Source organism: Rhea pennata, chromosome Z (assembly GCF_028389875.1).
Source record: "Rhea pennata isolate bPtePen1 chromosome Z, bPtePen1.pri, whole genome shotgun sequence".
In the NCBI taxonomy this organism is placed as follows: Eukaryota; Metazoa; Chordata; class Aves; order Rheiformes; family Rheidae; genus Rhea; species Rhea pennata.
The window spans coordinates 38,030,642-38,044,833 of NC_084702.1; the positions used below are offsets into that span (position 1 = coordinate 38,030,642).

Consider the following 14,192-nt stretch of genomic DNA (forward strand, 5'->3'; position numbering starts at 1 on the left):
AGCAACCATTGCAGTTAAGACATTATTCCTTTTAAACTACCCCAACCTCTTCCATTCACCTGTTGCAAGGTAAAGGAGGCATTACATCCAGTAAGCAGTGAGGAACAAGGATTTCTTGGCTCATATATCCTACTACACAGAAAGAGTTGCCAATCCCAGAATTTGCATTGTGGAATACTGCAAAAGAGTTTGCGAACCTTATCTGGTCCAGGATGTTCATATGGAGTTTCAATTCTACAGATGATTCACTGATCTTTATCATAGCTGTACAGCCTGGAAGAGAACTCAGGATTGCAATGTCAATTCAGCACTTAACTGCTACCCAAGAACATGATCTTAGGTGACTTATTATCTAGCAAATCTCTCTTCCAGTAAGTATGCTCTTGCTAGTCAAAAGTCAGTTGTAGTTCTTATGAACACTCTCAAAAGATGAGAGACAAGATCTTACAATTCATGAAGAACCCTGGGCGGGGCAAAGAAAAGAGTACTTAGTCTGCAACTCTCACAGCCTCCTAATTGGGTATTCAGGGTCACATAAAATGTTCTTTCTGTTACCACCATTAGTTCTTTCTTGTGAATAGTCACAATATCATAGAGTTTTTCTATGTGAACTATACCACACATCTTGGACTGAATAAGTGTTATTCAGACATACTTTGCAGGATTCGCTTTAAAGTGATTTATGGTGGATTCAGAGGAGTAACACAGGCAAAGGAATTCTGAATCTGGCTAAGACTTGAGATTCAACATAATTTCAATCTCTACCAGCCAAGTTCTGAATGTTCTGACAGTTTATGAAGAATTCTAGTCATTTAAAACAGTGGCTGTTCAAGTACTCCAAGACCCAGCACAGTCACAGGTGCAGATGAGAAACTGAGTTTTGTAGCAGTAACATCCTCTGTGGATTTGTGGAAAAGCACGTGGAAGCAAAGGAAGTGCAGCCCCAAAAGACCTGGATCACATATATACAAGTGAATGCCTAACAGTGGGATTCACAATGATATACATGAAGAACTACCACACTTCTCCTGCCATGTAATTAACACTCTACTCTTTAAGCTCAGTTGGAAACAAAAAGCAAAACATAGAAACATGAGGCTCTATCTTTGAGGAATCATGCTATACAAAAGTGGACTGATCAGACAAACTGCAAGAAAAGACAATCTTTAGTACCTCTGCACTAGGCATGACCTATTTTTCCCCGTAAAACCTGGGACTGAGTAGGAATTGCAAGCCACACACAAGTTTTCCTCCTTTTACCTGGTGGGAGTAGTCCCTTGATAGGAGAGCTGAAGACTATTCTGTGAAGTTAGCACTCCTAAACTCCTCCAGGGAACTGGGTAGAGTTCAACACTGCATCCTTCCTGTCCATACACTTGGCCTTTTTGTCTGCAGCAGCCAGGCACTATGGGAGGAAATGTGTGAGCTGTCATCTTTCACTCATGCAGACCTGGAAGCTGGGTGAACATACACAACTGATCTACAAGATGAGCTAGGAAGTACTACTGGCTACAACAGTTTGAACACAGTGCAAATATTCTATCATTGCAATGTTACAGAAACATACACCTTAATAAAAAAAGAACAAGGCACTATGGAACCCTGGGCATGGATTCACTCCACCTCATTTTAGGCAACTAGGAAGTCTCCACGAGGAGGCTAATCACAGGTTTGTTCCATAGTAAGTGTAAGAAGGCAGGCATCCATAGATAATTCAGCATCCATAGATAATTCAGACTTTAGGTAAGGTGGACTGTTTGCTCATGGTGTCCAACTATTTGTAGTTATCTGTGATAGAGGAGACCTATATGAGTTCTAACTTAGGCATCTCAGTTAAGTGCAATGAATCTGGACATCATTGCAAAACACGATATGCAGTCTGAAAGGAAAAATCCATCTAGTTCATACCAATTCAGTATCATAACAATAATAATAAAAAGCTGTTACATTTAACATAACAGAAAATTAGTATCCATGAATATACAATAAAATCTAGAATTGTTTCCTATAATTCAATTCTTTCTTTTGAATTTAACACAAAGACCTTCCTGTGAAATCACGCTAGAGATTGCCTTCCTTCCCCCCTCGCCCCTCCCTCCCTCCCCCAAGAAAAATAGGTAGTTTACCAGTTGACAACATGATTTTAACAAGGTCGCCAGATAGAAAAACACTTCAATGAAACTGGCTGGTCAGGTGTTTTATGTCCAACTTCACATGGAGTTCTGATGTGAAACTACTTACTTCATGGCTGAACTGTAATAGTTTCATATTTAATACATCATAAAAAAGTTTGTTTCATATGCCTCTCAAGTCAGTAACTCATCACAGAAGTTATAATTCATAAAGATTATACCAACTTCACTGAAGGGACTACTTGACTAGATTCACACAAAGAAATCCCTTTACTACTAAGGGGCTTATGGGAGAGTTTCCATAACAGATTAGGCATATCTGTAGAGCCATAAATGTTAAAGATAATAATGTGTCCTTCTAACTGACAGATTCAAATGCTAACAGAGGCCATCACCAAAATACTTACTAAATCACATTCTCTTCTGTAAGATGACTCGACTTTCCATTTGCCTGAAAGTTACGTAAGACTTGTGCAAATTCTCTAAAAATATAGCAGGACCATTTAAACAGTTATTTCCATGCTGAAGAAAATGGATCTAATTAAGATCCATGTGGTTTTTTTTTAGAATCAGCTGGCAGCCCACTATGACAGAAAATAGTACTGACTGTTTGTGTATAAAAGGAAAATAGGAACGCACGTAACAAGCAATTCTACTGAATACCATGCACTACCTTATATGCCACAGAGCCTACACTTCAGATTGACAGTGAATAGCTAAAAAGCACTGGCTGCTAAGTCCACTTACTGGACAGAAGGACAGCATTGTCAAGTCAGTAAATCTTAAAAACTGAACTCAGGGGCAGAGAATTGAGACCCTAAAAGTCGTGAAATGTATGCGCTTCCCAATTCAGATCTTTGAAAAACTACCTCTGACTCTAAAGGAAAGTAGGTGCTGATTATCCTTGTATTTTTGCCAAGGAATGAAGTAGCATTTCTGGCATTAGCTGCATTGGCTCCAAATCACCACCTCTCTCAGCCAGGACAGGGCACTTCGGCGTATTCCATAGGGTGTGTGTGAGGGATGCAATAAAAAATATAAATAAATAAAAAAAGATGACTATCTTTCCATTAACATAGAACTAAATTTAGTTTTCAGAGCTAGAAAGGGAATGACTTTCTTCCCTCTGTGGAATTATGGTGAGGTAAATACAATATTGGTTATTTTTTTCAGTTTCTCTGTTTTATGGAAGCCATTTCCCTCAAAGCAGATCGTGTATTATGCAGCCATCTGGGAGCCTCATGTCTAGAAAAGATTATGATTAGCAAATTTTTGCAATTTTTTGTAAATACTGAAATTTTTTAACCATCCTGCTTGGTTTAAACTACTCTTTTTTTTTTTTTTTTTGGTCTGTTGGTGCCGGTGAAAATTGTATTTTTCACACTGCAGTTGCAGATTTGGAACTCACTTAGGGAACATTACATTACACTATACCTGTAGGTAAAACATAGTTTTCACTTTCTTCTCCATTACAGTTATCAATCTCTGTGTTTTTAAACTTAAAAAGGAAGAAAAAAATAGATTTGTTCTTGGATCGCAACTTCCTGTTTCAGGATCACAAATCACAGCAATGGGTTGATACTGCAATCCCTTCTTATGCAAGTTCTTGTAAGATTGAATTTATGATTAATCACACTGCACTGTCCCAATAAAGCAAGCTCTGAAATTGCAAGACATCAACAACGTGTAAAGAGCAGCTCTGTTAAGAAGGTCTACGAGAGGGTGTTTTCTTTTTTTTCACCCTTTGCTTAAAGTGACGAAAATACCTGAGGGATATGAGATCAATGAATGGTCTAAAATTAAACAAAACAACTGAACCAAGGAAAGGAATAATTAGATTCCTATCAAGCTATGAATAGGAATACTAGAAGCACAATCTGGATCAATCAGTAATAAATAGAACATGCGTTACAGTGGGATCTCTGCCATTAATGTATTTTGAAGCAATTAACATACGAAGTCTCTTGTTTAAATTGGACAGCTAGTAACTAGTCCATTGTACCTCCTATATGCTATGAAAATATTTTCTTAAACAGAGCTACTCAAAGAAGTCTTCAAGTACATTTGTTTTGAATATCAGTAATTTAATTACAACACTAAACCTAGGTTAAAATAATACATTCACATACAGATCACAAGATTGCATATGACAAAACTTTCCCTGGAAAATTGTGATTGAGCAGAAACATCAAGAATTAACAAATCTGTACTTCAGTCATTTTAGAAGTGTGAACTCTGACCCCAAAATCTTCCTTAGCAAAGTAAGCTTAAAGATATCCATCTTTTTTCTCTATTTCCTGTAGAATTTTAGGGGAAAAAGAAAAAACCTACCAAACATTTTATTGCAAAATGAGAGTCCTTGGAGAAAATACACATACAGTGATATCTGTGATTACTAGAAAACAACCACTGCAAAATAAACTTCTGATTTTACGAATGAACACGCAGCAGCTGAACTAACAAAATCAGATTGAATGCTTTTTTTTAAAAAAAAAAAAAAAAACATTACCTCTTATACCAGTCAGACACAAATTTTATTTCATGTCACCTATCTGGACTACTTTAAATATCAATAACAATGCAGAAAATTCATAAATGTGAATCCTCAGGAGGGTTACATGCATCACTGAGAAGAGTAAAATGAACGGTTACACATCTGCAGCCTGAACTTTAACTGAATACAGGCAAATTGTGAATGCGCATTTTTCAAATGATTGCACCTATCATTTTCCACTGACTCATGTTTGTTGGCAGAAATGAATAATACATTTTAATACAGTATAGAGGTTCAACAATCACAAATATAGACAATATATATGGGTATATATCCATCTTCTATACGTACATAATACTAAAGCCATAGGTTGTCATCTGTTTTTAATACTAAAACACCAAATAATTTATAATGCAGAACTGTAAAATATATATAGAACACTGCATCAATCATGTACAAGTGCTGTCCAACAGTTCTGTAAATCCTCCATTAAACTTCGATTTGAGACTGAACCAAAGACTTACATGGATCAAGTCATGGTTGCTTGGACCACTGAAAGAAAGACATAAAATGCCTGTGCTATTTCATGTCAAGATTATTTGCAGTTCACTTTATTATTTCAAAGAATACTAGTGACTGAAATACAGTGCACTCCACATTAAAGCCAATGCTTATTCCTTTTCCTTAATTCAGGAGGCAAAGTACTAAATGACAATTGGGAGATCAGTTTACAGTGCTCCTAAATTATTTGACACGGTCTGTATCCTGCTAATGTAAGCAAAGAAACAAGAGAGCTTTGTGCAGCTATTTAACTATACTGTCATATAAGAAGGAATTAACTATTTGAATACTAACAAAGTCTTGCTTCACATATACTCATTTCCCATCAAGTATTCCAGCATGATTCCATTATAAACCATTAGTCAAAACAACAATCACTATTTGTCCTGTATGGAATATGTACAAAAAAAACCCAAAGATTCAACCCCTTTATCCTGAATGCTGCTGAAAGCACAGACCCCAGGCATGACCTAAACACACTTCATGATAACCTAAAACTTTACCAAAGTAAAGAAACACCACTTGAGAAGGTGTATGCGAGTGTACACACTATGCTTGTATTTACTAGAGCAAAAAATTGGAAACATGAATTCTGAGGAGAATAACACTGAGAAAATTAATGGTCATTTACCATTTCCAATCAACCCGAGAAGAAACTGATACATACGGACATGCATGTTATTTTGCTTTAACCACAATTTACTCCAGGTACAATTTGAAAAGTACTGTGCCATAAAAGTTTTCACAACTTCTAGAGTATTTTGGCAAAGGTAATGAATATTCAACATCTGTAGCACTATTACAAGTTCATGAACTACAGAAATAAAAAAAAGATGCTGTCTTTGGTAGCCTAGTTCTCGTGTAAAAATCCAAAAATAATACACCCTTGTAATGGCATCCACGAGGAACCAGATATTTGGCCCCAAAATAAGACAGAGCAGCAAAGGGCTTATTGCAACTACTACTACTAATGCAAGCTCCAGCACTTATGCTAGGATGAAATCAAGCATAGCAGAGCTCAGTCTTTCCAAACCATGCACTGGTTTGGGAGGAGGTGGGGAATTCTGTGTCAAGGTCTCTAATAAAGCAGATGTGACTCACTGAGCTCATTTTAAATCAGAAACTGAGGTCTCTCACTTTTCCACTGAATCAATGACAACACCATGTGGGCAGTGATCCTTCAGAAGAGGCATCTATTTACAGTAAAACCATTTCAGTTAATTCATAGCATTTGACAGAGTGCTGGTTTGTAAATACAGTGCTGAAACCCTTGCTTTGGTCTGTCTGCTTAATGCCATGCAATGGCTTTATTAACTTTATCTCCTACATTGGCACTGATCAGAGAAACAAAAGTGAAATTAATTTAGTCAGTATACCACCCTTACAAATCTTCCTAACTTCTTGCTTCAGAAGAACACATTTCATCTTTAACATTTGTTTCAATGGACAAAGTAATCTGAGATATCTTTGCTCAATATATTTTGAATGTGATAGCATCTGTTAGGTCGTGTTTTGTTTTTTGATTTTTAAGATCAAAAAATAGCACCTTTCAAACACTTCTCTGCCTTTTTCATTTTCCTCATTTAAATTCCTCAGTCCAAATTCAATAATCATCCATTAGTATTTCAACACCTTGTAATCCCACAGTGGTTTGCGCAATTACGTTTAACGATATCTTGGGAAAGAACTAATGCCAAATGGCATTCGCTTAAGTTTATAACATTCAAATGTTGTATTAAAAGTTAGTAATTTAGAACTTGCCTCATTTACATTTACTTGCCAAAACATATATCCTGCATTTACTCCCATGATGACTTTTTGCTTCAAGTTAACTTTAATTACAAATTCAAGGGAAAAGTCTTACACAATTAACACTCCTCACAAGAGTCACAGTATGTCAGGTGTATCCACCACTTGTGTAAAATCTTGTCTCCCTATTCACATGTGAAAGGATTATTTCTCTGCAACATGACCAGGGTCAAACCATTTTCCCTTTTTGTGCTCAATATTCTATTATCAAATCTTCACCCTGCCCGGCTTTCTTTCTTTTTTTTTTTTTTTTCCTTAAAAAAAAAAGTCAATAAAATTTGCTAGATGGTTCAATGGATGAATTCTAACAAGCAAAGTAGCAAAGTATACGGGATACAAATTGAAATACTCTAAATCTCAGATTGTAACTTCTCAACAAAGTAAAGTGAACCATACTTATACTCAGGATCTGAGGCATTGGTGAATAACCAGCAATAGATTTTTATTCCGAGTGAGTTAGCCTCAGGCAGGGCACATTATGAAGAGCATATGTCTAAGCATATTGTGGCCATGGGCCAAAAAAAAATAACTTGAACTTAGAAGTTCTTTCATAAAAACTTGTCACGCAGAACAGCCCACTTTCATTTGAGACTACTTAATGAATTACATACATGTGGTTATATTCATGTATTATTACAGGTATATTTTAAAAATAATGAATACTATTAAAAAGCATTTAAACAATTTTACTGCACGTTAAATTATTCACTTTTTTTCATAATTTGTCCTGGCACTTGACCATTAACATCTATGCAAGTATCTTTATTTTGATAAGTATTTTGATAAATTTAAAATGAAGAAAGAACAAACAAGCAACTATTTTTCATCTGGTTTTATAGACAAGCCTATGGTTTTTTTGCTATAACTTTTTAAAGTGTAAACTATGGTAAATTTAAACATTGTCAAAAATAAAGATAGCAAGAACTTTCGATTCAGTTGAAGTTTAGTGGAAACTGGAAAATTTAGTGACAAACAGTTAAATTATTCCTGATTTACATCTGTGATACTGAGATCAGAATGTGGACTTCTGAAATTCATCTTCTTTTTAATTACAGAAATCAGAAAAGGACTGCAACTGAACTTCTGCACCTACACAAAACCGTACCTTGTAGAGCACTGGTATGTTGGTATTTGTTTTAAACAATATAAGCAGCAGATATGACTCACTATTAGCAATTAATGGTAGACATATTAATGCTCTAAGCAAAGGATGGGATGAGACTGATGGTAGAAATGCTAACTATAAAAGCAGTAATTATTTTAAGCTGTGATTTTAGAAAGTCCTGTCTTGGAGACTCCTAAAACACTTTACAAATATTAGATATTTGAAACTCAAAGAAATAAATATTGCTACATCAAAAACGAGAAAGATATAAGATTTATGAATATAGGGTATTCCTTTGTTCATCCCTTTGTCCTTGTGATACAGAATCTAATCGCATAATTGCATTTTAGTGTTTTACAAAAGGATCCCTGCCTCATGTAGGGCACAATCAATACTACTTAGAAAATTAGATTGTTATTTCTGTTTTTTTTCCCCTCCCACCATCTCACATTTAGCTAGCTTGTATTATTAATTTTATTCTATGCAAGCCATACACTGAATGGAAGATCATTTATTTCCTCGCTGCTTTTTTCAAGGATGCTCATCTGTATTGTCTGGGTGTCTCAGAACTATTCACTAATTCATTCATAAACTCCATTACAAGATAAGAAAGTATTATCATCCCCATTTAGAAAATAGAAATGGAAACACAGGAATTTGCATGAAGCCTCTGAAGGACACAGGAGAAGTGTGAGGATTAGAAATAGCATATGAAGCACCTGCGTATCTGTCAATATCTTTCTATTGATTACTGCCATGAGTGCGAGTCAGCTCTCATTGACTTCAGCTGCGGTTATGAGTGTTCCTTTCTTACACGTATCAGATGAGGCACCCCAAATGTGAAAGCGCACACTTTTTATAGATACCAGTCACACAACTGTTTGAGTTGCTTGCCTAGTATTATACGAGGACATCATCACAGAGGCAGGGATATTAGCTGGTCTATATTGCTTTGCCTGTATTAGTTAACGTCAATTTTTTTTCTCTTCCCACTGTTGCTTATTCTGTTATCTATGTGCTTTCTAGCACTATTTCCAATGAGTCAAGGCCCCCTGCTAAACATCCCTGACCACAATCAAACCTGCCAGAAAGGGAAAGAGTAAAGTCAGCATAAAGTTGTATGGTAAACTAAACCTCTCCCATTTTTTAAACTTAAGAGTACCTAACCTCATAGCCATTATAACAATCTTTCAAAGCACTTATGTTATTCCTGATAGCAGCTGTTTTTCTTCAACAGTTTGATCAGCAACAAGACACAACGGGTTCTCCACTTCCAGCACATAATCAGCTTTCAGCCTATAGCAGAGTCCTGTGGAAAGGCTCCCGTAGCATCACAGAGGCCCACAGAGGAAACTGAAGAAGGCTAAGTACACACAAGGAGGTAATCTCTGCAAACCTAAGTCTGAAGACCACGGATATTAATGACTAGCTCACAAAAACTGTCCCATATCCAGCAAAAGAAGTTTCCCATAGAATCTATCTGCAAAAAAAGGTGGAAAGTAACATTACAGGCTTCAAAATGTTTTACCAGTTATCTGCTTCAAACTATGAAGGTGCTGGAGCTGTTTAAGAAAGGGCCAAGACATTTTTATAATGAAAAGCATTAGGCACTGTTAGATCTCCACATGTAAAAAGAATGTTGCTATAGAGTATCTGCTACTCCAACTTCCTAAAATCTTTTATCTTTATTTTATAGGTGAACAAATGAATAAGTTATTTATTCAAAAACACCCAGTGAAACAATCAAGCTTTGTAGCTATATACTTGCATTCTTGTGCTGCGTCTAATGTACTGTTCTTTTTTCTCAGGAGGGTGTAAAGCTCAGTCATAAAAGATACCTTTTTAAAGAATAGTTTAAGGAAAGATGGGGGAATATTTTATTTATTTCAGTTCATTTATCTAGAGACAAAATATTTTCTTGGCAGATAAGTGAGCTGCAACATTCCATCAGACTGAAAAGCTCAGCTTCACCTTCTTCTTCTATAAGATGTCTAGTGTCACAGAAACATATGCCTTGTTATAGACTATTTTGTATTTTTTTTTTTTTGTTTGAAAATAATCACATTTATGCGATGTGTTTTTATGGCATGAAAGCATTTGCATGAATTCATCTTCCTATGCCCTAACTTCATTTTCTAAGTCATTTTTCTATCTTGTTTTTGTTATTTAACATGAAAATCACACAGTAAAAGAATTTTATACTCAATAGATCTTTTCAGACTATATACTTAAAAACAGATTAGCGCTTTTTTTTTTTTTTAAATGAGGAAGGGAAGTGTACTTCCAAATTAAATATATATATATATATATATATATATATATACACACACACACACACTAAAAGCTGATGGGGAAGTGTACTTGCTGTCATCAAACATAGCTGTTTGCAACACAACACCTTTATCATAAGCATACCTCACAGACAGGACTGTGGAATAACTCGGTAATTAATCTGACTGACAAAGTAAAACTAACCCTTATTCCACAATATACAAACAAACAAAATATATCAAGAAAAACTCTTCTTAACAGTGAAATGTAGAAAAATACACAGTAACTTCTCTTAAAAATAAATACAAATCCTTTATTAAATTTGAGCTGTGCTTTAGATATAACAAATATGCTTCATATAAACTCACAAGTAGGCACATTACTGCCCTTTCTGATATTTCTCACATAATTTTGCAAAATTTTTCACATAAGTGTGCTCTAAAATGCTAGCTTTATAACACTGCTCAGTCAGCTTGGACTCTTACCTGGATTTTAGCTTTTACAAAAACTTGTGGCCTGGGTTTGAAGGTTCTATAATGCAGAGCTAAATTATCACACTGGGAATAAAGATCACAACATTAATTTTGCAGTAGGAAATGGCCAGAAATCTCTCCTACACTCTGGCACACTTTCTATAATTCTGTACAAAGAAGAGATGACAAATTTCAGCATAAACAATTAAGCTCACTGGAAAAGAAAACTAAATTGTCTCAGTGCACAGAACAAGAGGTATACGCTCAAACACAGGCCCTCTACAAACAACATAGTGGAGAAGCAGTAGGCAATTCACAAAATCATGAATTGATTTCAGCACATGTAGGAATCTCCATGTTAGTGCTAATTTAGATAGTACAGTTAAAAATAGCAGTGAAGACAGATGAAAACAGACTTCAACATGGCTTAACAATCTGTCCAGCAGGCTCGGACAGCTCTTTCTTAAGTCTAGGTTGGCATGTCTTCACATCACTTATAGATTAAAGCTAGTATAGATCTATCCACATGTGCTGCAGTCATATCTCTCAACTGCGGTGTACCCATCCAGAGAACAGTGCTACTGCAGCTATAGTCATCTAAAAACTGTATTTGCAAACAGAAAAGCTTTGGAACATACATGTAAAGCATATGGGGGACCTGATGAAGAACATATGCTTGAGAGAGTGTCCATTTTAGTAAACTGTATCAGCTGGGCTAATTCCTCTCCCTACACAATTTGTTTCCTTGTACCCCTAGGGAACACAATAACAAGCACTCGCCTTTTCTGTGCAGATTCACCCAGCCAGGCCAACTTAACCTGAAGGTGCAGGCACTGTGACTCACACAGCTTTAGTATTACACTCTGCAGGCAGCTGGAGGTGACTGTGTTAAAGGAAGCGTAAATGGCACTCATTCATCTTCATGAGGCGCTAATGCTGTATGCCTAAATCCTAATCTAAGCAGGCACATTATTTATCTACTGTTTCAAGGCCAGTTGTTTCAGAAGAACATCAAGATATCAATAATGTCTTTATTCACTACTGTTGTTAATAGGGGCAGAACTTACTGTGATGCAGCAGCTGATGGTAAGTCTTTTAAGTTCAGGACTTTACCTCCAAATTTATCAAATTTGGATCAGCTTCAAAGTAAGAAGAACCAAAGTCTCTTGCAGCTGTGAAAATCGTTTCTTGCATATCCTTGCCTCCCCATCCACTCCCTCACCTTCTCAAACACGAACATCATTCATCAGTGATGCAAATACAGATTAGCAATATAAAAGTGTTCAGCACATGGCAACTTTGGGATCAGTGCACAACACCCAAGTATCACAAACAGAACAAACAGCAGCAACACTGAACTTACTTTCTTATATGGGAGAGTACCAGTTGGTCTGGACTACAAGGAACTGCAAACACAAAGAAGCCATAGAGGCCCCTCAACCACGGTTTATCACAGTTTGTCTACAAAGTGACAAAAAGGATTTATGCACATTCTTAAACTGAGTGTGTACCGAATGATTTGCTCAAAGGAGATTTCGTGTGCATTTTGCTAAATCATGACCAGAGCACAAGTTCAGAAGGAATGTAGTTCTTCAGCATCTTTAGATACCTTAAGAGGAGAATATAAAAATACACAAGCTAGTTTTAACCCAAACAATTAAAACTCTGCTAGCAATCTACCCACAGCAGCCAGGATTACATAGGGGCTAATTACAAGAGGAAGAAGCAGGCTAGTGAAATACAGAAAGTTCTAGGAGTAGTGATAAGAACCCCATGCTTCTTTCTTTCCACAGAAAGCCTAAATGCATGCACAGTCATGCTCTGCTGAGCATTTCAGACCTGGGCACCTCAGCACATGATCACAGCTGAGAGTCCAGACACTCAGGAAATGCTATTCAAAGCATTCCATCCAAGACCTGATTCACCAAGTGCTTTAACAGGGAGTGCAGAAAGGCAGTAAGTTAAGTCATCCACTTGGGGAGCATCACAGAAGAAACATTTTCATTACATTAGCAAACAATGTGCTTCATTTATGACCCTCAAAAACAGGGGTGTAAAGAGGTGGGTAACAGTTTATTAATTATCTCTGTTCAGTCTTGGAGAATGAGAGCTGTATGTGCCAAGTATAGCATAAAAATCTGACTTTTCAAAGCACTACTGAGTAGTTAAGGTAACTGCTAAATTTGGGTCCTATTTACCAAGTGCGGATTCATAATGCTGAACAATAAATGACTTAATATTAATTCCTGAGGTCTTTGTGCTCCCAAAAGAGCTCAGTACAGAAATCCTTGAAATAGATATTTGTAAACAACCACCCTGAATCTAGAATTAAAGAACCAACTTATCACCAAAAGTAGTATCACTACCATTTACCAAAAATACACGATACACTAACACAGATGAAGATTAACCAACATAAGTGTATATGCTACATGCATAACCTACATGCACAAACTACATGCATAACCTCCAGACTTTAACTTTTGGAACTTTACCATTCACTCTGTAGCAGTATATCACAAATTTATTTCTTTTTTAACCTGCAGCTAATCAGTTTGCCAGTGTCTTTTTTCCAAGATCTGGACTGTTCACTCATAATATCTATTACTGTTATCATAATTAAATTTTTAAAAAGTCAGTTCTTCTTTTCCTAAGGATAACTCAATGCACCATACACAGATAACTATAAGCACACATACAGAAAAATACAAACAAACTCAGCCTCCTGAAAATTATGCCATCAAATTGTTTTGAGCAAACACTGCATCAAGATGTTGTAGAACGTATCACATACAAAAGGGCAGTGAATAGCTGAAGCCTTCTTTTCCTAACCTGTTGCTTATTTTGTGGGTACACCGCCTCTCATTATTCACACCTACCACGGCCCATTAATTGAAACATGAACAATGTCAGCAAAGGGATTGAGGCAACCATGATTCTACAGATACAGAGTCAAAATCATTGATGGAGTTTAAGATTACAGTACTTATTCACAGTTGCTTATATTTAGCCACTATAAAATTCCCTTACCTCTAATTTAAAATCTGGTTTACATTAATAAAAAGCAAGTAATTAATGATGTAAGTATATCTCCATTTCCTGGTGATTCCATTTTGTAATTCAAGATAAGTTTTTTGCCCACGTCCTAGCAACATGCACAAATATTATACTTTATCCAGTGCTCAAAATACGAGTTTCCAAAATGATACTATTCTAGTACTCAATATAATTAAAGCACATACCTTAAGAATATCTGAATATATAAGAGGAGAAAAATCCCAGCTGATTATAGTTAGTCTAAGCAAAACAGAAGTGTGGGTCAAAGAATACATGGAGTTTGTTCACCT

General features: G+C 36.1%; 1 protein-coding gene across 4 annotated transcripts in view; it reads right to left on the bottom strand.

Moving 5' to 3' along the window:
* SNCAIP (synuclein alpha interacting protein) overlaps positions 1–14,192 on the bottom strand; it is an 82,773-nt gene that overhangs the window by 63,474 nt on the left and 5,107 nt on the right. The window contains exon 1 of one of the 4 annotated variants that reach the window (XM_062599792.1): positions 1,261–1,331. The exons of the other annotated variants lie outside the window; for them this stretch is intronic. The gene's annotated coding sequence lies outside the window, so the exon portion shown is untranslated. Of the gene's footprint in view, positions 1–1,260; positions 1,332–14,192 lie in introns of those variants that run through there. 4 annotated transcript variants of the gene reach the window in all.